The sequence below is a fragment of the Amblyomma maculatum genome, chromosome 9 (assembly GCF_055883805.1).
Source record: "Amblyomma maculatum isolate TAMU_Amacu chromosome 9, ASM5588380v1, whole genome shotgun sequence".
In the NCBI taxonomy this organism is placed as follows: domain Eukaryota; kingdom Metazoa; phylum Arthropoda; class Arachnida; order Ixodida; family Ixodidae; genus Amblyomma; species Amblyomma maculatum.
This window is the reverse complement of record NC_139352.1, coordinates 95146567-95170110: the sequence shown is the minus strand read 5'-3', so window position 1 is coordinate 95170110 and position 23544 is coordinate 95146567. Positions and strand designations below refer to the sequence as shown.

The window sequence follows — 23544 nt, the reverse complement described above, 5'->3', positions numbered from 1 at the left end:
AACCTGGGATGGTGACCTTGATCAGTTTCGTCATTCACGGGCTCGTTGGAGAAGGCGAAGACATTGCTGATGTCTGCTAATTTGTCCAGAAAGGCGACCGTTGGTCCCTCGTTGAGACACCGATAATCTTCGGTGAAGTTGGTTACCAACACCGTAGCTTCTCCATTCCGGAAACAGGCAATGCCTCTTGAGATGCCAAGTCCTCTATTCAGTAACAACTGCATGTTTCCTTCGATGACCTTTTCAGCGATTTTGACGTATTTTGTACCCAAAAGAACGATGACGCTTGATCAGGGCGGTTGGTCAATTTTCCTTCGAGGGCGCTGAGAGCGACGTGAAGCGTAAAAGTTCTCGTAGCAGGTATGGCTTTGTCCGTCGACAGCTTGACGAGTTTTGAGCAAAGGTTGATGATCGCCCGATGTTTATTCAGAAAATTCGTATCCAAAATCACTTCGCGTGCGTAGCGGCCGTGTCACTTTCAAGTATGGGCGCGTCGACGCCGTCTTTATAAGGAGCATCGGCATAATAGCGGCGCCGTCGTTACTAGTCATTGGCAGCGGAGGATCTTCGTTAGTTCGCTGTGAAGCAACCTCCTCTCCAAAGGTTGCTGCCTTTTGTTTCCTCTATGGGGGCTTGGGGACCTTCCCCGCATTCTGTCATCATAGTTGCGGCCTGGTGACGCAAAGCGTGCCCTGCAAGCCGATGGAGAGCGGTACCGAAGAGTTCGCGGCTCTGCCGTGCGCAAGTAGTGTTCGATTTCTTCTGGTGGTTAGCCAGGACGGGGTCGAGGGATGTCGATGTCAAAGCCGTGCAGGTCATAGCGTGTGTACGGGTACTGGCACAAAATGTGGGCCAGCCTCACCGCAGTGGAAGCATAGTGGCCGGTTGTTCACAGTCCTCTAGGCGTTGCACTTCCTAGGATTTGGAGGTCGTTTGTAGGCTTGGCGGGTGGGGGCCAAGGAGCGGCTTTCGGAACAGGACGGTAGCGGCGAGGGCTTGGAAAATCAGGCCGCGGTGCAGGACGACATAATCGCTGTTCTTCGTTGTTGCGTCTTGTGCTTGAGTTGTCGGAGCCGTCCCTTGAGGAACACATAGCGCCTGATGTATTTCATCACAGATGACGCCCTTGAGCGACACAAACTGCGGCTGCACATGGGGCGGCAGGAGTCGGCGCCATTCTTCACGGACGACTTGACGAGTTATCTCACGGAGGTTGCCTCCGCTTGTAGGTGTGGTATCGTAGTGGCTTGCAGACAGCGTTTCAGGAGGTCGGCTGTAGAATCGCGTCCTAGCTTCTATTTCTTTTTTTTTTCGATATTTGCAGCTTCCTGGCAGAACTCGACAACAGTCGTTGGCGGCTAGTGAAGTAGACATGCAAATAGCTGATCTTTCACACCGCGCATCAACATGTTCATGATCATCTCCTCGTTACTGCCGTGATTTGCGTGGCCAAAGGGACGCTTCACCTCCTCAACTTATGCCAGGAATGGCTTATTTCGGAGCTCAATCCTTGACTGGTTGAGAGCCTCGGCTTTTCTTTCCGGACTGAACTTGCAAAGACAATCAAAAACTCCGCTTTTAATGTCTCCCAAGTCTTGAAAAGAAGTCTCATGATTTTCAAACCAGACTCGGGCAGGTGCTTCAAGAGTAAAATAGACTTGCCTGAGTTTCGCAGCGTCCTTCCAGCCATTGAATTATGCGACACGAACGAAAATGTCCATCCAGTTTTCCGCATCTTCATAGGGTAGACTTTGTAAAATAGGGGCTCCTCGGATTGAACGAAGACAACCGGTGCAGTAGACTGAGCCATTGTCGACGTTGGGACCTTATTCTATTGTCTAACGGTGTCTGGCAGCAGGCAGTGTTCGAGGTGGAGCCCTTGAAGTCAGAGACTGGCTCGATGTCCTGTAGGCTGGTCCCCCAGGATGACAGGAATGATGTCGAGGCCACATATGAACAGACTGGTAGGTGAAGCACTATAATAAACTCTTCATTGGTCTGACTTCCGTCCGTAAAAGAACTAAGAGAATTGGCGGCAGCGATAACATCAAACGTGCTCGGCACAGCAATTTTTCAGAGTCCGCGATGATGAACAGGCGTCCAAATCCGGACATAGTCTCTTGACTCGCAGGAAGTGAAGCGCCATCTCTGTTTGTAGCGGTCGGCGTTTAATTGCTTTTGTAGGTATATGCGCTGCCTTGCCAGCTGCCGCACTGCACGCTGAGTAAAGCTAGCGATGTCCAGGCAAAGTTCTTGTTCGTAGTCGGGGTATACGGACAGCATTGTAATCAGGGGAGTGGTCTCTCTACGGCTGAAGACAAGCTCGAAGAGAGTGAGCCGCGTCGTCTCTCGGAGTGCCGTATTATAGGCGAATGCGGCATATGGGAAAATTTGATCCCAGGTCTTATGCTTCATATCAGCGTACATAGACAGCATGGCGGCCAGAGTTCTGTTTAGCCGTTACACCAAGCCATTAATTTGGGGTTGGTATGCCGTGGCCCGTCTATGGCTAGTGTGTGTAAGATTCAGCACAGCCTTAGTCAGGTGGGCCGTAAAAGCTGCCCCATGGTCGGCAGTGATAATAGCCGGAGCGCAATGACGCAATGCGATCGCCTCCCCACAGGAAGAGTATGTATTCTCTGGTTAGTGCTGTCAGTGGTTAAGCTATCTTAGAAAAATCCTGGGCGAAGCGTCGGTAGTAAGAACAAAGACCCAGAAATCGCCGAAGTGCCTTTTTGTCGGTGGGGCGTGAACAAGTTGACAGTGCGGTAGTCTTGTCGGTATCAGGGAGGACACCTATGCACTAACAACATTGCCGAAAAAGTGAAGTTTCTTGAAATCAAAGTGGCATAATTCAGGCTTGATCGTTAGTTAGCGCGCCTTTGAGTGATTGAAGCACAATGCGCCGCCGGTCCAAGTGTTGCTCGAAAGTAGACGAGAAAATAACATCATCATCTAAGTACACCAAGCACGACTGCCACTTAAGACCTGATAAAACCAAGTCCTCATATGTTGGAACGTGGCCGGCGCAAAGCAAAGACAAACGGAAGCACCTTAAACTTGTATAGCCCATCGCACTCTTTCCTCAATCTCTTTGATCCACCTCGATTTGCCAGTATTCGCTTTTGAGGTCTAATGAGGAGAAGTACCTGGCGTCGCGTACTCAGTCGAGGGTATACGCAATCCTGAGGAGCGGATAGACGTCCTTTTTGGTCACGTTATTATCTCTCGGTAATCGACGCAGAATGTCAAGGTGCCATCTTTCCTTTTGACAAGGACCACTGGCGACGCCCATGGGCTCGTCGAAGGCAGGATCACGTCGTCCACTAGCATTTCATCCGATTTCTTTTAATGGCTTCAGGTTTTTTAGGAGAAGCCCGGTACGGGCGCTGGCATACCGGTATCGTGGTCTCATCGGTGATGATGCGGTGCTTGGCGACGAGAGTACGACCGACCTTGGAGCCCGTGGCGAAGCAGCCTGCGAGATCGAATTCCTCTGATGGGGCGTCAAGGCCTGGCTAATTTTATCGGTTTGAAGAGCATGACAAGGTGCTGCCTCTTATTGAGGGTCGGCCCCGGCGATGCATAAATGAGCCAAGGCAGTAAAATCGTGAAGGAAGGCAACAGCCGTGTCCTTGGCAAGTTGCCGCGTTTCCTTAGCAAAATTTGTCAGGAGGACAGTAGCACAACCGTTCTGGAGTTGCACGAGTTCTCTAACAGCGGCTAATTCCTTCTAGAGTAGTAGCGGGAGGTGTCCTTCCGCGATGCCCTCGTAATCGTGAAATAAGTCATGCCTCACAAGAACCAGCACACTAGACTGTTTTGGCACCTCACGTCATTATCCCGGATCATCGTTTTCAATGCGCGCCAAGGCCCATTTCTTCGAAAAGGTCACATGCGCTTCTTTCAGGTCAATGACAGCGCCATTGGTCGGCAGGATGTCTAGGCTAAGAATCGTCTTTCGAACTCGCGAGTTCTCCGACACATACAAACCCACGGATGGCGACCCGCGCTGTGCACTTGCCTGCAGGGGCAATCAAGTGGCTTCTTCCGTACGAATTTTCGGGCCGGACCAATGCGTCAAAACTTTCTTCAATTCTCGCGTGACAGCAGCACTCATTACTGAATAATCGGCACCGGTGTTGAGTAACGCGGTGACATCCACTCCACTAATCGTTACGCACAAATTGGAGGTAGCATGTCGGATGCTGTCGCTACATGTTTCAAGCGAAATGTCGTCGTACCGGTCGGAGGTAGTACGTCGGATGCTGTCGCTACCTGACGCCAGCAAAATCTCGTTGAATCCGCCTGACGATGACAGTATCTTCACGTTTCCCGACATCAGCGACCCTGCCTGCGAAGGCCACTGGTATTAGTTTTCCTACGAGGGCTGGGAGAGCGGCATCGGGAATTGTTGGGACATGGCGAACGGTAGCTTTTCGAGAACGTAGACCGACGTTCTTGGTAGCCACACGTGTTGGGATGCTGTCACGCAGCAAGGTTGCTTGCGATCGCAGTAGGCCATTTGCCATTCCGAGGGCAGGGGTCGCCTGGTGCAATACCCCGCGTGTCGACGCGGCGGTACGGGCACGTCCGGTAGAGGTGAGCGGCTTCACCACAATGAAAGCAGAGGGACCGACGGTCCCGAGTTCGCCATACTTGACTTTTACGGCGTCGCTGGTAAGTTGGTGGAGGGGAGTAGCGAGGTTTTATGCGGCTCCATGCGAGGTCATCCATGCGAGGAACTTGCGGCTCCATTGCGGGGTCTGCGGCATTGATATCATGGTCCGGCGTGGGAGCCTTACCGTTGGACGGACGCGTAGGTGGGTGTAGTGTCGAACTGGTAGGGAACGTCAGGCGCTGGCGCAGCTGCCATACGCACCTCGTCCCGGATGACTTCAGCCAGTGAAGGAAAAGATGTCATGTTGCAAGGCATCCGGGGGCTTGCAGTTCCTTTCGTATCACAGAACGGATGAGGTTACGTAATTCGTCCATGTCGCTGCCGACATGCATAGGGAGTGCGTCGGACCCAATGCTGTTCCCGTCACGGTTGTATTGACGGGCTTGGTGTTGCAGCGTTGTCTTCATAGTGGCAGCTTCGATGAGAAACTCCGTAACAGGCGCGATGGGCTGCGCACCAGGCCCGCGAAGAGTTCTTGCATAACGCCCCGCATCAGATGGCACAGCTTCTTCCGGCATTTGCGGGTCTGCGGCTGGGAGAGGTATGCCATGTCCTATAAGAACATACGTACGCTCTCATTCTGGCGCTTACTGCGCGAGTGTAGCGCAGCTTCTGCTCGCTCCCGGCGGTCAGCACTAGGAAAAGTGGCTTTCAAGTCATGACAGAAGGCTTCCCAGGATGGAAAAAAGGCTCATGGTTTTCAAACCATGTCCGTGCAGACTCTTCATGAGCGAATTACACGTTGTGGAGCTTACGCTCATCAGTCCACCCGTTGTAACGAGCCACTCCCTCGTAGGTCCTCAGCCAGTCCTCGGCGTCCTCGAACACGTTGCCATGAAAAGATGGAGGTGTTAGGGGCTAGTGACGCATGATGTGCATATGAAGCCTGCTCTAAGATGTCATTGCAGCAGGTTCTACGGCCGTCTGAGGCTGCGTCGTCCTGGTAGCGGCCGGAAGGGGTCCGAATTCAGGGGGTCTCCACTTAGCGGCGGCCGAGGCGCTGATGTACCGCCGTAAGCTCCGAAGTGGCAGGCTGGTTATGCAGGACTGGAATCATTACCCGGCACTGCCTCCACCAGACTTGTAACGTAACGTTTCACTGAAGGCACTCTGGCACCGAGAAACACCGACAGCCAGTCAGGTCAGCACGAGCCGGAGCAGTCTCACTTCGTGGTCGTTTCCCAATCACCCGTTCGATTCTTCGTCGTATTCTATGAATGACATGTGTCAGTAATCATTCCCAAAAGCAGAAATACTAATCGGTTGAAAACTGTTGAAGGATTTCGTCCAATGTCCCTCTGTTTTTTTGCCAAAGTTAATTGTTGTCGTCTGCAGCTTGTCATTATAGACTTGATAGGTTCGCATCAGGCATGTGGTATCAGAGGGCACTGTATTCAAGCACACATCCATACTTCATGTTCAGTAATAGAGACAATACCAGATGAGACGGGCAATGTACCTCTGATCAAAACTGACCCGGTCAAGGCGTTTGATAAAGTTCGGTACGATGTTTTGTTCGCAGTCTTTGAGCATGCAAACATTGGTAACGTTTTTCTAATTGTCTAATTGTTAAACAGGAGATAAAGAAACCGATATCACTGGAATCATCTGTTCGCCAAGGATCTCCACTGTCTTCGTTGTTGTTTGCCCTATATCTGGAAGCACTCTCTCTCAGTGTAATTAACAGTGCAGCTATCCGTGGTTTCTCTCTGGAGCAATGCGAAGTTAAGATTTTATCTTACGCTGATGATATGCCGTACGTTTTTTTCTGACAAAAAGAGTGTACTTGAGGCTTTACACATGACTAAACAGTTCTGCGATGCACCAGGCGCGGCTCTTAATTTAGAATAATCCAAAGGCTTTGAGTTGGACCATTGGGGCACTAGGGGAAGCCAGTTTGGAGGCATATGCTGGGACTGTAGTCGTCTTCATTACCTAGAAGTTCCGCTGCACCAAGTTCCCAACAGTACAGCCTACTTGTGCATCAACTTGTTTCCCGTTTTGCAAACCACTCATTTCTTGTTGCCGTGCTCATTAGGTGTCTTAGTCCTCATTTGCCTTATGTATTGGCACCGACTGGGTAGGGTCGTGAGGGGTCTTTAGGGGATTCTTTAAGGAGGTTGCTGATACTTTAAATTTTCTCACTATGTGTTTTTCTATTGATTACCTGTATAGTTTCTCGAAAAAGCAGATGACACAGGTTCTCACTGAGTCTGTTCTCTACACTCTTGTATGGGCAGCCTTATCTGGGGTTATGGACACCACTGTTCTAGTTAGGCAAATCTGCATGACAACCGTAAAAACGTTCTTTTCAAACTCCACACAGTGACGTTGCCTGTCAAGGCATTTCTTTATTATAAGGAGATGTTTGTGCCCTAGTAGTGAATTGCCGTCTCTGTAACGTGCCTGAGTCAATTGATCATTGCTTTTTATGTGCCGTGATGGTATGTTCGTTTGGGACAAACTACAACGAACTGTTAAAAAATATATTGAAATTACACCATATACCATTAGAATTTTGCCTCTTTACAAAACTCTGTTGTGCCTTATGATCTATTTGTGTTGACGGGACTGTTCAGTCTTTGAAAAAGCCGTATGACGGACAGGTATGCCGAGCCACCAAGATCGTCAAAATCCGTGTTTAGGGACCAGTGTGCTTTGGTGAGGAGTGTATATGCTGCGGCGAAGAACCCGCAAACTGGCCGCTATGTCTAGATGTATGTGTGTGCCTCCAAGAATTTTGACGTTTTGATGGTGGTGCATTGTCGGGCTAGAGATACGGCGGGCTCGTAATAAGCAGCTCGGTAACTTCAGACATGGAGTAAAAGTAAAGTTTTTATTTTTTTTACGCAAGTTTTCCTACGCAATAAAGAAAACATCTCGCCGTGGAGTGGTATTTAAAGCATCTGTCTCAAGAGCATAAAGACTGCAGTTCGAATTCCAGCTTAAAAGCGCAAGATGGTTTTGTTCTAATATTTCTTTATTTTTGAAATCTGGTCGCATTATTATATATTTTGCATGTTTTTCGATCCTGGCGATGCGTTTTTTCGGAAACGAGGGCCGTCAACCATACAAGAAATTCCAGTATCACTGCTCCGCGCGGTTTTATTCCGAACTTTCCTGTGCAGTACAGCAATTTCCTCTACCACCCGACAATCCTGTATCCCAGATCCTTTACAATAAACCTGTGTATGACCTTCTGTATGTATTTTATACAGGATTTCTCAGCAGGGCTTCCATTGCCTAGCTCCTTCATTTAACCTAGTTAAATATGCCATAGACATACGTCATCACGCTAAAGGCAGAGACTAGAGTCGTGTCAGATAGGCTGCCGAGACCGTCGAACAACAAGAAGCTTGAAGAGCCCGTTGCCGGGAAGGTTACCAAGCGGGGAAGCGAGCAGCCTAGCTCGAAGCGGCAGCAGTGACTGCGACTGCGGCCGGTAAATGACGCTCGTGGGTTCAAGGAGAAATGAACATCTATATTTTCACATGCTGCTTTTCATTTCGAATAAGTGAAGGAGTCGGCTGTCCACTGATTCGAGTTCATTCTCTTCCGGAACCTTTGTTGTAGCTTCTGGGATGTTGCGATTTATTGACGAAACAGGAAGGTAAAGCTGCATTTTATTTGTTTTCATGACACAACTCTCTCTCGAGTAGACTGATGCCTTTGATAAGGAAGTTCGAACGCATAATCCATGACGACACTCCTCCCAAAGCCAACAATGGAAACATCTGTGAGCGAGTAGCAGTATGACCGAGGCATTCATTTAACAGCGACGCATATGACATTGCTTAGACAAGGGGAGCGGCACTAAACTGCAGTGCCAACCTAAGAAAGGAAGAGGCACAGGTCAGCGCTGATAAGCGGTTCATGAAAGCCAACACAGTAAACAGCTGAGAGAGTTCTTAGGTCGTTCGAATTCTATGCGTTGATGCAGGCTGCGGTACAGTGATAGTAGAATTCTGGCACGGAGCAGTCCAGTTTCTCCTTTCAGCCCAGTGGCCACATCACTAGCCAAGCTGGGCATCAAACACGTGGATAGGTGAATTGCCGCTGAAAATGTGCAGCTTTTGTCAGTATTATTGCGAAAGCAATACTTCTCCCATTTGCAGCCCTTTGCGTAGCCATGGTCGGTAGGCACGTTTGACCTTGAATGACCCCAGATAGCTGTGACGTCATACCAGCTGCAAAAGATGGGCTACCAAGTCGAGTCGTCGGGTGGCGGCGGTCGGTAGGCATGGCGCGCTGCAGCTGAAGCCGCGCTGCTACCTAGTGGAGACGCTGCTGTCACATCTTCTCTCGCAGTTGAGAGTAGGAGGAGGAAGACGAGCGAGAGATGGGTACCAAATCGAGTCGTCGGGCGGCGGTGGTCAGTAGGTACGACGCGCTGCAGCAGGAGCCACGCTGCTACCAGTGGAGGCGCTGCTGTCACCTCTTCTCTCGCAGTTGATAGGAGAAGGAGGCAAACGATGGGTATATAATTGCTCATTCTTGCTCCGCTGAAGCAATGATATGTATCCTGATAAACAGAAAGAAAAGTCACGTCGTCTCAATGAAGCCAGGAAACAACAGCGGGCTGCAGATACAAATGAAGAACGAGAACAGCGTCTCGCTCTACGGCGCGCTCAAGATGCAGCTAGAGAATTGCGTCGCGCTTCTCTTGAACCGTCTTCATCCGGTGAGCACTTCGAATGGAATGTAATGGATGCTTTGAACAGTGAAGACTCTTTGTTGACGTGTTCACTCAGTAACTGGGCGGCAACGACGGAAGTCTCACTATACTTCAGTGATCCCTGAAGTGTCGTCATAGGCATAAACAATAAGGTAAACAATAATAAACTCCGATGTGTGTCCTGTGGTAATCGTATGGTAAATATGGTACACCACAATTGGCTACACTACGAGCTGAACTCTAGCGTAGCCATGCTATTATCGCTTTCGCAACCTACCGTGTTTAACTAAATCTAAGCCCCCGCTAATTTTTGTTATCCATCTTCTAAGCATCAGCTATCGATCGAAACAGGCAAAAAAAGTAAACGAGGGCGCAGATTACGGTTCCATTCGACAAGTAGGCCTGTTTCTTTACCTTCACAAATTAGGGTGATGCGATGCGTAGTATATATATAATAGGCAAAAATTACGCCGAATGCACTTGGACCAGAAGAAAAGCTAAAACGAAAGGGACACGCTTATCAACATCCATCTCAGCACTACCCCTGGATACGATAGCACGAATAACGAGCACCACGCGATTATAAATACGTGCGTTTATTAGAAGGTCGTGAAAGCAATGTGCGGCCACATCGGCGACTAAGCCGGTTTTCAGTACTTTACAACTGCACTCGACGAATAAGATCTAGTGCATTCTTTCAACTTGGCCACTATGCCAGCACTGCCCAGGTAGCACAAAATGTGGGGCCCCAGTAGGTCCGATGTAGGCAAGTGGGGCTGGGGCAACCATCATAAAACCTGCATCGGTCCCCGATGGGGCAAACGTGGGAGCCCCATTTAGGCTTGCCCCTGTTTCTCCTGCATGGGTCCCATAGCGGCACTGCTCGGGTTAATGCAGATCACATTCTTGAATCCTGACCACAAGGGTCCCTTGTCGGATATTTGAGGGCAATCCAACCTAAATGCGGGCTTTTTGTGGGAAAGCCCTCATAGATCCGAAATGAGGCCACCCCAATTAAATCTTTGTGGCACCAATATCGGCCGTAGTGGGGCAAGAAAGCTGATATACCCATATGCTGCCCCAATCGGCCCCTTGTAGGTTACTTAAGGGCAGGTAAAATATGAATAACAGCTCAATTTGGGCAAACCCTAATGAAGCCCAAATGAGGCAGCCTTAGCTAAACCGCATTAGGTCCCACATAGGCTGGAATGGGGCTGGAAAGCGGGCGTGCCCACATGGTACCAAAATCGGTCCCTTGTGGGGACTTTGAAGGCACGTGCAAAAGCAGATGGGCTCTAGGTTCAAAAACAATACCCAGCCCAATTGGGGCTATACCACATAAAACTGCTTTAAACTGCTTTATATCCCACATGGGCCATAATGGGGCTGGAAGGCGGGAGGGCCCGCATGATACCAAAATCGGTCCCTTGTGGGGAATTCAAAGGCACATGCAACCGCAAGGGGGCTTTAGGTTCAAACCCAACACCCAGCTCCATTGGGGTTGCCCACACAAAACCGCTGTAGGTCCCACATCGGCCGTAATGGGGCTAGAAGGCGTGCGTGCAATTGCGTAATCATTGTTTCCAACCTTTATTTGTATAAGATGTTGCCCTAAATTATTACTATAGATGATTTGCATAACAGTTGCTGTCATGTTTAGTCAATTAGAAGTTTACATGGCTTTAGTTCTCGCGCTCATGCAAATTATTCTAAAAGTACTAAAACAAACTGATTGCTAACTGTTGCCTCTTATGTGATTGCTGTGGACCGCCTGCAACTCTCAGCACAATATTACTGTTCAGAACACACATCTCCATAGCCTGAACACCATGTACATGGTCATTTAGGCTAGATGAATGTTATGAAATATTGTAAAATGTAATATTAGGGCTGTTTAGAAAGTGCGGACATGTAACAAAATTACTTAATTATGTGCATAAATATTGATTGGAAAAACTTGGACTAGGGTTTTCCATCAATTTCCTGCGTCGGACCCCTACGAGAATAATGTGGGCAAGCCCAAGTGCGGCTTGCGCTATAGACCCCGCATCAGTCCTATGTCATCATCTGAGGGACTAACCGAAATAAAAAAAAGGTTCATCAACCAAATCTATCCAAAGTAGGACCATTGGGGGGAGTTGGCGGGATGTGCCCTTTTGGCAATGCCGGAAAAATGTGGGCAGCCCCGCAAGGGCAGCCTGCATCGGTCCCTAGTGGGGCCCATCGGGGCTTTTTCGACAGCCCCCATCAGGCCTACGTCGGCCCCTCTTGCAGCACCCACATTGAGCCCACCAGGGCTGTCCTGCATTGCCTATATCGGATCCACCAGGGCCCACCCTTCATAGCCCACTTTGTGCTACCTGGGTGATGAGTTGTTACAATGCATAGAACGGATCTACGGGCGAGCGTTCGTCCAAGTGAAAACCACACAAAATATTTTAGGCCATTGGCTACTGGGCGGCAAAACCATGTCCAAGCGGCCAACGCCTATCAACCTGCGGCTAGTAAACTTCGACATCACGCTGAAGAGGAGAAAGGATCGGCAAGTGCAAACTGATGGAAATACAGTAGTAGTACATGGGCTAGCAGGATGCGGATCACAGCCGTAGGCATCGATTGCCTTCATTAAAGAGATAAGTGATCTCGGACACACCAGTCAATCCTAAAACCTTTTACGATAACGCACTCTTAGTTGGACTCCTTTAGCTTAAGGAGTCTCTAAGTACGTTTGCATATTTCAAGGCACTCAGGATTTTGCGGATGAATGCGCCTCTCTTTTTCGATTCACCACTGGCTCAGGCAGTAGATTCTTTCTATTGACGCTTGCAGAATCATTACGACCCTCTTCGTCTACTATCATGCGTAAATGAGCTAGAGCACTTTCATTTTCTTCTTATTCCTGATCTTCAGACTCATTACATTGCTAATGTTTTGAAATATAAATATATGCTAAAGGCATACTTCATCAATTTATTAGCTCCTTAACGAATGACAGTGTACCAAGTCATGCAGATGTCAAACTGTTTCTGCGGAGAAAATGTAGTATATTAAATAAATGTTGGGGTAATTGAATGGTCGAGGAAAATAACGCTTTGCTCCAAAGATACGAACTATATCAACAATGTTCTGGAATAGGTACTGCAAAGTTTAAGAATGTATTTGAGATAAAGAAAGTGCAATTTAAGCACGTTAAAAAGCGATCTTTATTTCCTGGTAATTTTTCATTAGACGTCGGCTCCGGCACAATTCAGCAAGGGTCTGCTCATGCCAGCTCAGGAAACCGGTGGTTTTGCGCCGTATAGCCAATGACCGATAAAACATTTTGGGTTCGGTTTTCGTCGGGACGTCCGTGCCCCCTCCCCACTATAAAAAATAACAACGGTGAATCCTGTGCTGGCCCAGAAACCATAAAGCGCTTCGATTTCTTCTTGTAGCTAGTAGACCATCATGAAAGTTTTTCCCAGTATAAATTCAAAAATACTTGATGCCTAATTATGAATGTCTTGACTGAAACAGCGGCGCAGCTCACTGTTTGGCGCTTTGTTCCTTCATTTTCTTGAGCAGCAGAGCAAAATATATTTTGTAGCAGTTTCTAATTAAACTGGTTGCAATTGTTCTTGCTCGTCTGATTTAAGCTGCGGTCTTTCTACTGACGTAGCAGCAGTGTAGGACGAAAAATTGGACTAATTTCCTTCCGGTGGGTGGTGTGCCTAGTTGCGGCGAAAATGAAAGATACGAATGAGACAGTTCGCCCTAATCATGCCGCATTTATTCCAGTACTGCCTGATAATTGCTTTTAGCTGCGCGTTATGCGATTGGCTGAGATTTGTAAAATTATAATTATGTTTCGCATGAAGACGACTCAGTGGAACTGTGGAAATGATACGTAAAATGGGCCCGGAAAAACTTCACCAGGTCTTGGCAGTGGGACCGCTATTACTTCTAGCCATCTCAGACTGAAGTAACTGAACCTTATGGCTCCGGGAAGAATTATGCAGGTTCTGCAACTTCCTCGCGCCTCCTGATTGGGAATCTTGTGCTTTGGATATGAACGGCACATGAAAAGAAGCGAGGCTAAGGCCCGATCTTTCCTGGAAATGAATGTCGTTATCGCTTTCTGGCAGTTAACGTTGTCACTGCTCCAATGTTTCAGCCGCTGCGAATCGCAATAAGACGAATATGAAAAAATATATAAAGCTGAAAAAGTTTTTTTACTGAAAGACTGGTTGAGACCATAGTCCAGGACCCCACTGGAAACATCTCCTGCCCATGCTCTTTCGAAGAGAGCTCGTAGCTTTGCGAGGTCCGACCTGAAGGGAGCTGTCTCCCAGCTTAGCTGATTATTTTGTCAATAAACGGAAGGCAAATAAGGTAAAAGCCTCCTATTTGCAGAATTCGTACTGGGCCTGAAGTAACTCAGGTTCAATGGCACGAAACTGAGCTTGATTTTTTAACGACATAGTGTCTAGCCTCTAAAGGCGGCACTTTACTGATTAAATAGGCTTCTTACGTGGCGCTGGGTTGTCTGCCTCTGAAGGCACGAATTACCTCTTATCTTAGAGTATCTATAGAGGAGGTTGTGCGCGGAGAATGCAATTATGGTCCAAAGTGTGCACCCGCGCGTTCAATCAGCCTCCTTGTGACCTGATATCCATATTCGCTGCTTTGAGGTGATGCGTCTAAAAGTAGCTCAAACCTTAGCAGGCGAGTGGCCTGTTTCTACCACGCATATGATCTCTGTATGCCGCCTACGAATGCGTAATAATGCTGCATTCCGATGCGGAGTACGTCGCAGCAAGCGTTATTTCTTTCCACTTTCCCTCCCACCTTCCTCTTTTCCCTTACGGAGCGGCTGAGGTGTCCACAGAAAACAAGTGAGATAGTTACCGCGCCTTTCTCTTCCAATCAATCAACCAATCAATCAATCAATCAATCCTCCTAGGAAGCTTCGCCTGTAACGAGGCCAATGCAGTTTGGTGCCCATATGAGATTGTCAATATACACAGAACAGGACGCGCATGCAGCGTCCACACAGAAGACATTCTGTTCCTCCATAGCTTTTGTTCTTTTTATCGCTTTCCGCAACTTCACGAACAGAAATCTTTGTTTTTGGTTGCCGTGAGGTAGTGATCCCTTTCGCCAATCGCGCCTGTATTTTTCTGTCTGTCTGCCTGCCTGAAGCTGTTCGCAATATTTGTCAATTTGGACAAAATCCGACGGGGATCTTTGCATTTTGAGTCAGACAGTCTACAATTCAGCGCAGAATTTGAGAGTTTAGAGCCCGAATTCATCTTTGTCACCACGGTGGCAGGATTTAGTTGGCAGACGTCATGGCAGGGCAGACTGATTGGTAGGCTTTATGTGTGACGTTGCGAGAATACGTTTCACGGCCGAATCAAATGCGACGTTAGGGCAGAACTTGAGCAAAATTTTGATAAGAGAATTGAAGCCACAGCAGCGCTAGGATACTGGGTGAGCAGGTTGCTCACAGAGCAGTTCGGCTCTTTCGTAGGAGTTTGTTAAAGGGGGCATTATAGCGATTCGGGGCAGACCTGTGCAATATTGTAGGTTACAGGGGCACTCAACGGGTACTAAGGCGGAAGCCTTTAATGGCTTATCGTTGACGTCAGCCGGGCGGGTCTGATACTTAAAACATACATTAATACGCCTTGTCTCCCCCACCGGGGAATCGAACCTCCATCCCGTGGATCCCCAGCCCAATGCTTCAGCACTGAGTCACGCCTCGGATTGTGAAACACTCTTTATAATTCCCCTTGTCTACAGTGAGAATGATAGCGAGATTTCGCGAGTGACATATACTTCACCTTTCCTTTCCTGTAGACGAATTATACAATGCTGGCAAACTTTAATGCAATAAACGAAATGCTGGTTGTGCTCAACAAGGGGCACGCGATGTACCGTCACGACAGGTCATGACATCACAAGGCGATTAATGCTTATACGAAGCTGACCCCCCCGGGCGTGCAGTTTAAGTGTCCGTGCGCCCTTTCATTTGTCGCTTCCTCGAACGCCACACCGCACAGCAAACAGAAGCATACCCAGATGTCTAGGAGACGTTAGTACAGCAGACATCAGCGACGTTTGATATTGATTTACAGGATAGAAAAGCGCTTTATCTGTTACAATTCTCCGCGTACACATGAACCATGCCAATATGGAAGGGAGGGATTTGAATCAGTAGTCACCCACTTTACTAGAAGCATCATTCACCGCCACATTCGCAAAATATGCGTAAGAATACGATACTCAGGCTTTCGCCTTTCACCACTTTAGTCACCAAAGCATCTCGTAATTTTTAGCGACCCGATACCGAAACTGCAATAATTTGCATTTGGGCTAACGACAAAAATATGCCTTCATTTGTTTTCTCCAGGCCTTCAACACAGGGTAAGGCATTTTACGTCGGATTGCCGAAATAAAGCCACCCAAGTTTCATGCTTTGACTTTCTGTAATTGATTGTGATTGCCTTTGTTGATGTATTCTTGTAATGTAGTTTTTATTTGGGTCCACCCCTACTTGGAGTCAAGTGACTCTGCAGTATTTCTAAATAAATAATAAAAAATACGATTTAAACGCGATGCTGAAACCGAACTCTTCGTAACAATTACCTTGAAAGTGCGTGGATCGCTTTTGAAAGCTAAGGAGGCTGAAATAGTTTGTCGTCTAGGCATACTGAGCACCGACGAGCCTATAAAGAGCAAAGGTCCCGATGTAGCCGAATACAAGAGCGGCTGTGAAGAGCTTTCGCTAGCACTTCCCGTAGCAATAGTTGTGCGTTGCCAACACGGACGAGAACCTCATGTAGGTAGTGAAATTCCATCGTATCTGAAGCTGACATCAGAGTTTACCAGTTAGCAAAAGGTGTATTCACACTTACGCAACTTACGGTACTCTTTTTTTTTTTTTTTTTTAGTAGCAGTGAAAATTAACTGCCTGAGGCGCTTCTGCAGGAGACTGGGCACGAGTATTATGGTTCGTAGAATCTGTGATGCACCAGCGTGGTGGAAGCAGCAAAGCTCCCGCGCAGCAATGAATGGGCACAAGTGCTCCGAAAACAAAGAGCCGGTCATTGTCTCTACATCTTTTCTTGCAGCATCATTTCATTCGGATTACTACTGTGGACACTGGCTGCCAAAATGAGAATAACAAGCACAGTGGCTTCACGCTATCTAGATCTGGGTGTCGCATACTCGAGTTCGAACTAGCTGGCGGTGCTGTAAGGCAGACAAGACTAGAGTAGGAAGTAGGAAATAAAGACTCATACGAGTGGGGTGAATCCCGAACTTCTCTCGAGCGCAAAGGGGCGCACGTAGTCATGTGCATGGAGGCTTAAACACTTACCGCGACCTAAAAGGAACTTTTAGAGCATGCGTAGTATTGGGTTTCTTTCAATATTAGGTTTAATTGTCCGTATTGGGATATAAATCATTTCATATATAAACCGCATTCCGATATGGAGACACGTAAGATGTTACATATTTGCCAGCCTCTGATAACTGCGGCTGTATTTCTAAGGATGGTAGTTGCACAGTTGTCGTGTCTTTGGCCTGGGATGGCGATTTACTCATTCAATAGTTCGCTCTTTTGCATCTAATAACAGCTTTGCTTTCAGTAAAAGCTCTTTATTTGTGATTACGAATCAGCATCTATCAACGCAGGGCAAGTTTTCCTTTCTGCGGTGTTCGTTTATACTAACGCTGTAAAAGTTTCTCACGGTGTTATTGTTTACTTCCCATTATATGCAGCGAGTACTGCACAGAATACAGCTATGATGAGGCAGCTGTTTTGTTATATTTGATTTACCATCTACTATAGCACATGCTTCCCCAGATAAGCTCGGTATAATGTGGCTTAATGTATTGCAAAATGTCTGGCTGTGCCTTCCTCTTCTGAATCCTACCGCATGAGCGGGTCGCTGTAAAAAAGCTTGTGCGAAGTTCTGGCACAATAGGGAAACTATGATACAAAACAGTTGGTATGATTAAGAAGAGGTGCTGTACATCTTCTCAATAAAAACAATTTCCTAATTTAGTCAGTGCCGCCATAGTTGTCCACAGGATGTCAGAGTCGCCTGTTGTAGGAGTGCGGGCATGCGACGGGTGGGGGGCGGTCGAGTCGGGAAATTCTTAGTTCAGGGAATTAGCGAATGCGGGCCTAAAAGTCTAGGTTCGTAAATGCTTCGGAGTGATTGATAGAGTGTAGCCTTTCTTTGTGTTGCAAGACATTGTTAAGCAGGATTATCTTCAGCTTTAGCGACGACAATGCATGAAATACGTCTGCAGGATACATTCCTCCAAGTGTATATTAATATGATTATTAGCAAAAAGCATTCTTCTAGCGCTACGCTGCAATAGGCGAAAAGATTTCTCTCATTATGCTCCCCGCGGCACCTGCGTGCAATGTGCACATCTCGTATTCGCACCGTTCAGGTCAGACGTATGTTTCGTCTGAATACCGTGCTACATAGTTGTTCTCAGCGCTGTGCTCTTGGCATACGCTAAGTTTCCTCGTCTCGGAGTAACAACAGCATGGCTCATATTAAGTGGTCTGCGCTATTATTGCTTCTTCTGGTGAATTCTTATAGCCTGGTAGAGTGAGTATGAGCAGTACAACCTTCACAAACCATTCTAAAGTACCAGCAAATGTTGTGGTGATTTTTATGAACTGGTGTGCGCTGCAGAAAGGATTCCTCAGTCGGCGGTCAACAACTCTGCGCCGTTAAGAGAAAGAAGGGGCGGGGGGCTGCCACTGCGTTTCTGCATGCTCAAGCTTAACAATGACACATTTTAAAACGGGTTAGCAATCAAATAGTGCAGCTCCTACACGGTGCCTGAAATCCAAAAGACTTCGAAAGGTCAGGACATGGTTACCACTCCCATTACACAGTTTAATGGTCACTCCAAGTGTTCCTTTGAGCGGCTAAGAGACAAACAGCGCCGCCATGGTACTTTTCGCAGATGCGATACATGGTCTGAAGAGCGCTGCTTGCAGGGTGATATCATTTGCTAGTAGAGCTAGCAGTGCTGTAGTGTTTTTTATTCCAAGCTTCCTGGAAATACTAAAACGACATGCTTTACTCCTTTTGTGCGCACTACAGTGATCGCTGAATAGCGCGCTATTTAGCAGTAAATATTTAAGTAAAATGTAGGTGGAGATGCTTAGGTATGCGATGTGTAGGATTGCAAGGGCTCGCACGAGGAATGCCGTGTCGCGACACCCGTTCCCAACGCATACGCCACCAAGTGACCAATAGCGTGATACGGCACTTTAGTGCTTCACTGATGATGCTCTCTAATAATTTTCCTACGACGCCCGTTGCTTTCGGTCACGTGGTGCGGCGAGGTAATTCAATCATTAAACTCGAGGAAGTAGATATGCCGTCTATTCGAGTCCTAATTGCAAACTAGCCCCTAACTTGACCAGAAGATACGCTCTAATTGAGAGAACGTCAATGAAACTACCACTCAGAACGCCTTTCGCCCTCCTCCTCATATATGTGAAGCACATGGCTGAAATAAAAAAAGCTAAAGACGAAAGAATAGTTCCTCCACAATTGTGACCTGAAAGACCGAAAATAAATGCCTCTCCACGTGGATGTCCGTTAGTGGTGCAGTACGGCAAATGACGCACCAGTGGTGATAAAGGGTGAAGGGTCCTGGCAGATGGGTATCTGTTTGCATGCCGTCATCCCACATCCCGCTCCTGCGGCCTGATAATGGCAGTTGGAATGCCATTTTTAAAAATACCATCATATACTTACGCCGACCGACGGAATGTCACGTAATAGGGCTAGTAAGACTTTCGCCCTAACGTATCCTTTATATCAGAGATAAAATAATACGTAAAACCACTTGCTGTCAAAGCAACGTGTGTCAAGCGCATTTAAACGAGTTATATGGGCAGATATGACTTTTATATACAGCTGATAAAACAACAGCAATGTTAAGATAAGGAGGAGGTTACACTGCGATAACCAAAATATTAATAGGGAATCAGCCTAAGAGACTACGAAATACTCTACTTCTTAATAGCCGAGATGTTTATTACAAAATCACTGCTTCCTGGGTTAAATTTTACAAACAGGGGGTATGTCAGAAGCCTTGACTGGTATGCGCTGCCAACTTGAGATTCGCCATTGATTTGGGTGGGTGAATTCGGGATACTGCTTTGTAGCAATTTTTAAAAACTGAGCGGATAAAACAAGACCCGAGCGAGAACACAGAAACACAGACAAGCGCAGTGTGTTCTCGCTCGGTCCTTGTTTTATTCGCGCAGTTTTTAAAAAGGATGATTCACACCAACCAGCCCGCCAGAAGACACTTTTGCTTTCTAGCCTTCATGGAATCCATGTTTGTCACACTGCCATTGGGCCTCGCAGGTATCTTCATACGGCTGGGCAAAGCGGGGCTTTGTACCTTTCTCCTGGAAACTTGGGTAGCATACCTCACAGTCCGAGTGTACCACTAGCAAGTGGTAGTTGGTAGATAACATGGCCAAGCGCTGATAGGCAGGAGGTTTCTGTGACGTCGTTTGTCATAAAGTTTCTTGCCTTTATGTTTGCTCATATTAAGTGTGTGTGTGTGTGTGTCCTAAGTGGCCATGCTTATGTCGCGGGGTCTTGCTGTAAAGCTCGCATGACGCATGCAGTGAATTCAATATCCAGCTTGAGCTTTCGTGGCAATGGCCGGAGGCTGAGATGTTCCGCTCCAAGCGGCGCGAATAATAACAGGCGAAAAGACAGAGCTGGCCACTACATCTACTACTGCAAAATAAACTGTGTCAAAATAGTGCTTTCCCAAGTCGTACCAGGTTAAGCGACGTTATGTATCTAATTTTTATCGTAATTGAGACTGTTAGGAGACGAGAGAAAGGTAAACACATATCGTAGCATTACCAATGCAAATCACAAAGCCTCTTGAGATAGGCTAGCCAAATATTATCAACCCAGAAGACATGGCTGTGAACTTGTCTTAAAATATGTTCACAATCTGTCCTTCCCCCGCTCTCAATTTTTAGGCGAATGTATAAATAGCATCCAAATATCGTGAACAAGTCTAAGATGCGTGTAGAACCTTTGGTTTGCTTCTTTGCGAGTGCTTCAACAGCGCATTAGGATGTTGTTATAGTTGTTACTTTACAAGCATTTTTACATATCTCAGCGCCTCACCGCGGTTGCTCCGGTTATTCCCTGAACGGAATACTTGTTCGGTGTTTTTGCATTGCGTGCTGCTGTTGCTGCATAGTAAGCACCTTCGCAATAATAAATCTGAAGTCTAATATACGACACACTCCCATGTATATAGAACTAGCCGCAACTGTCCTCAAAGAGCACGCGAGCTTGCAGCTATTTGCATCAAAGTATAGGTGAGGAAATTTTGAAGGGGTTTCAGCCAATGACGCAAGGATATGGTGCTAGAGAAAGGCGCACGTATGTTTGTGAAGAGTAGGTAATTGGGAACTGAAGTAGACACGGCGCTTAACTGGTCATTTAGATTGACAAGCCGACATGCTTTATTGAACTAATAAATCAAGTTTAAATATAGCACTGGTAGAAATGTTCTTGTTTCATCGAAAACGCCCACTGCTTTAGCCCAGTCCGCTAGTTTGTTTCCAGATATCCGAATGTGTACTACCTTCTTTCCTCTAGAAGAAGTTCCCTAACATTGTGCTCCAACTGTGGAGTAGATATTTTAATTGTTTAATTTCCGAACGATTTTTACCCTCTTTTCATAGCAAAGTACATTATGTGCTTGGTTTTAGCTGTATTCGTAATTTCTATTTTTGTCATATATGCCGAGCTGAGGGCTGAAAAACATGGGAGCGTCGAAATAAAAAGGAGTTGGCTGAATGGAGAGCACGCCAGAATGACTCAAAACAGGTATTACTTCTAAACACTAATTCTCCATGCAGGCAAGCCTGAAAGACAGGGCCAACTTACAAACCACTTTTGAAAAAGGATGGAAATGGTATTTATAAAGGCACAAAATGCATGCGAAAATTTGGTATTTCGTCAGTCGTCTCAGCAACGCAAACATTATTTGGACAAGCATCGTTATAATAAAATATTTCGGCGACTACTTATGAGTCGTAAGGCGGAATCATTAGCGTACCACAGCCCAGTTTTGTCATCGAATGTGTCCGTCTTTGAGCTGCAGGCAGTATTTCAGAATTGCATAGACATGTGCACAGCGTCTGGCTAGTGCTTATATACCATCGCATCGGCTTTTTAATGTTCCCTCTCTCTCCGCAGTTCATAACAATCGGCAAAGTCGCGCACATTTCTGCCTTCCAAATAACTTATTTCTGTTTCTTACACAGGGCTGGTAACCCGGCTGCTCCATTCGTCAGCCACCTGTGGTGCCGTAGACAGGTACGTAGGCTATTTGTGTTTTACTTGTGGTACCCACTCATTGACCAGTGTAACGTACCAGACCATGGGAAAATGTCGTTGAGGAAAGGCTCCCAGAAAATTTTTCTTGCCGGTTGACGAATTATTGCACACCAAGACATCATCATCATCATCATTATCAGCCTGACTATACCCACTGCAGGGCGAAGGCCTCTCCCATATTTGTCCAATTAATCCGGTTCTGTGCTAGCTGCATCCACTTGACCCCTGCGAACTTCTCACCTAACTTTCTGCCACCCCCTGCTACGCTTTCCTTCCCTTGCAATCCAGTTTGTTACCCTAAGCGACCATCGGTTATCCTCTCTTCGCACTACATGTCCTGCCCATGCCCATTTCGTCTTCTTAATTTCCACTAGAATGTCAGTAACTTCAGTTTTTTCTCTGATCCGCTCTGCACGCTTCCTATCTCTTAATATTACCCCTACCATTTTTCGTTCCATAGCCCTCTAAGTTGTCCTCAACTTAAGTAGAGCCCTCTCGGTTAGCCTCCACGTTTCACCCCCTACTTGAGTACAGGTAAGATATAAGCCAAGACACCACGACTGAGAGCACCACAATCGTGGCGCTCAAATGCGCTAGTCACGTGGTATTATTTGTATTTCGTGGACTTTCTTTTGAGCCTGGAAGAAAAGATACACGTGAGACTTTCTTTATCGCAATTAATGAAATGGGGGTTCTGAAGGGGCTCTACAACTTTCCAATTCGCATTTTTGGTCTAAGATGAATATTTAATAAATTAGAAACATTTACATAATTAGCTAATTAAGTAATTGCAAAACAAAAATTGCCTTAGTGCGCAAGGAGGCTGGCATCTGTATGCCACTGGTTTGACTGACCTACCTAAAATATATTATTTTGTATTCCTTGGTTCAAGCTAGCTGGGACGTCTGGTATGTATATATATATATATATATATATATATATATATATATATATATATATATATATATATATATATATATATATATTATATCCCACAGAGGTGGAGGTGAATGAGTAACACTATGTTGCGAGTGCATGTTGTGAATGCAGTGGCGCATAGTTATTTGTTGCAGACAAAACTTGGGACTTTCATCGTCATTTAGAGAGTTACTTTGTGACATTGCACATAGTAAAATGATCCGTAGGCGCTACATACTTCTGTGTTGCAGTTAGGGATGAGCCTAGGAGGCCTATGTTCTGTCCTACGTAAAAAGTGCCCCCAAGGACGTAATCGCTCTGACCCGCTCTTCGTTTTCCTCTTTGTACAGCTGTGTGACCTCAGACGAAATGGACGGGACTGTCGGCCGGGCTGTGGTTGCTACGCACACATAAGCCGAGTCGGAGGTGGAACGTGCCTTTCGAATGCACTGGAATTGCCGCGGGGCTACCTGCCTAATTTGAACGCGCCTCACGTTCAGGGAAGAGGCGGAGCACTGTAATGTTGTAGGTTCACTGCAAACGATAAAATAAAGGCGTTTTGGGGCATTGGCTCTGAAACATTCAGTCTTAGTGTACAAGGGGCTTTTATCCTTAAGCTTTTCGTGGTCGCCACAAACAGGCCATGATGGAGGACACTAATTTTGATAACTAAAACAAAAACAAAGAAAGTCGTGCTGCAGTCCAGAACTCTGGATGAATGTCGGCCATACTTGTATCTTTCGGGATGGCAGGGGGCTACAAATGAAGCGAGTGACTCATAGCGATTGTCAGCGTCATGGCCGAAGCCTTTAAATATTTTTATGGCACTGTCCTGGTGCCCACCTTGCACGTAAGGC

At 46.8% G+C, this 23544-nt stretch overlaps 1 long non-coding RNA gene across 3 annotated transcripts; it reads left to right on the top strand.

Moving 5' to 3' along the window:
* The first annotated feature begins 17665 nt into the window (after nucleotides 1–17665).
* On the top strand, nucleotides 17666–23272 carry LOC146179768 (uncharacterized). 3 transcript variants are annotated; one of them, XR_014700763.1, is made up of 3 exons: nucleotides 17666–17807; nucleotides 21697–21748; nucleotides 23041–23272. It is a non-coding gene; the product is annotated as an uncharacterized LOC146179768 (long non-coding RNA). The 3 variants fall into 3 exon arrangements; XR_014700762.1 differs by having other exon boundaries at nucleotides 17674–17807; nucleotides 23038–23272; XR_014700764.1 differs by having other exon boundaries at nucleotides 17762–17971; nucleotides 23038–23272.
* Nucleotides 23273–23544: the final 272 nt, after the last annotated feature.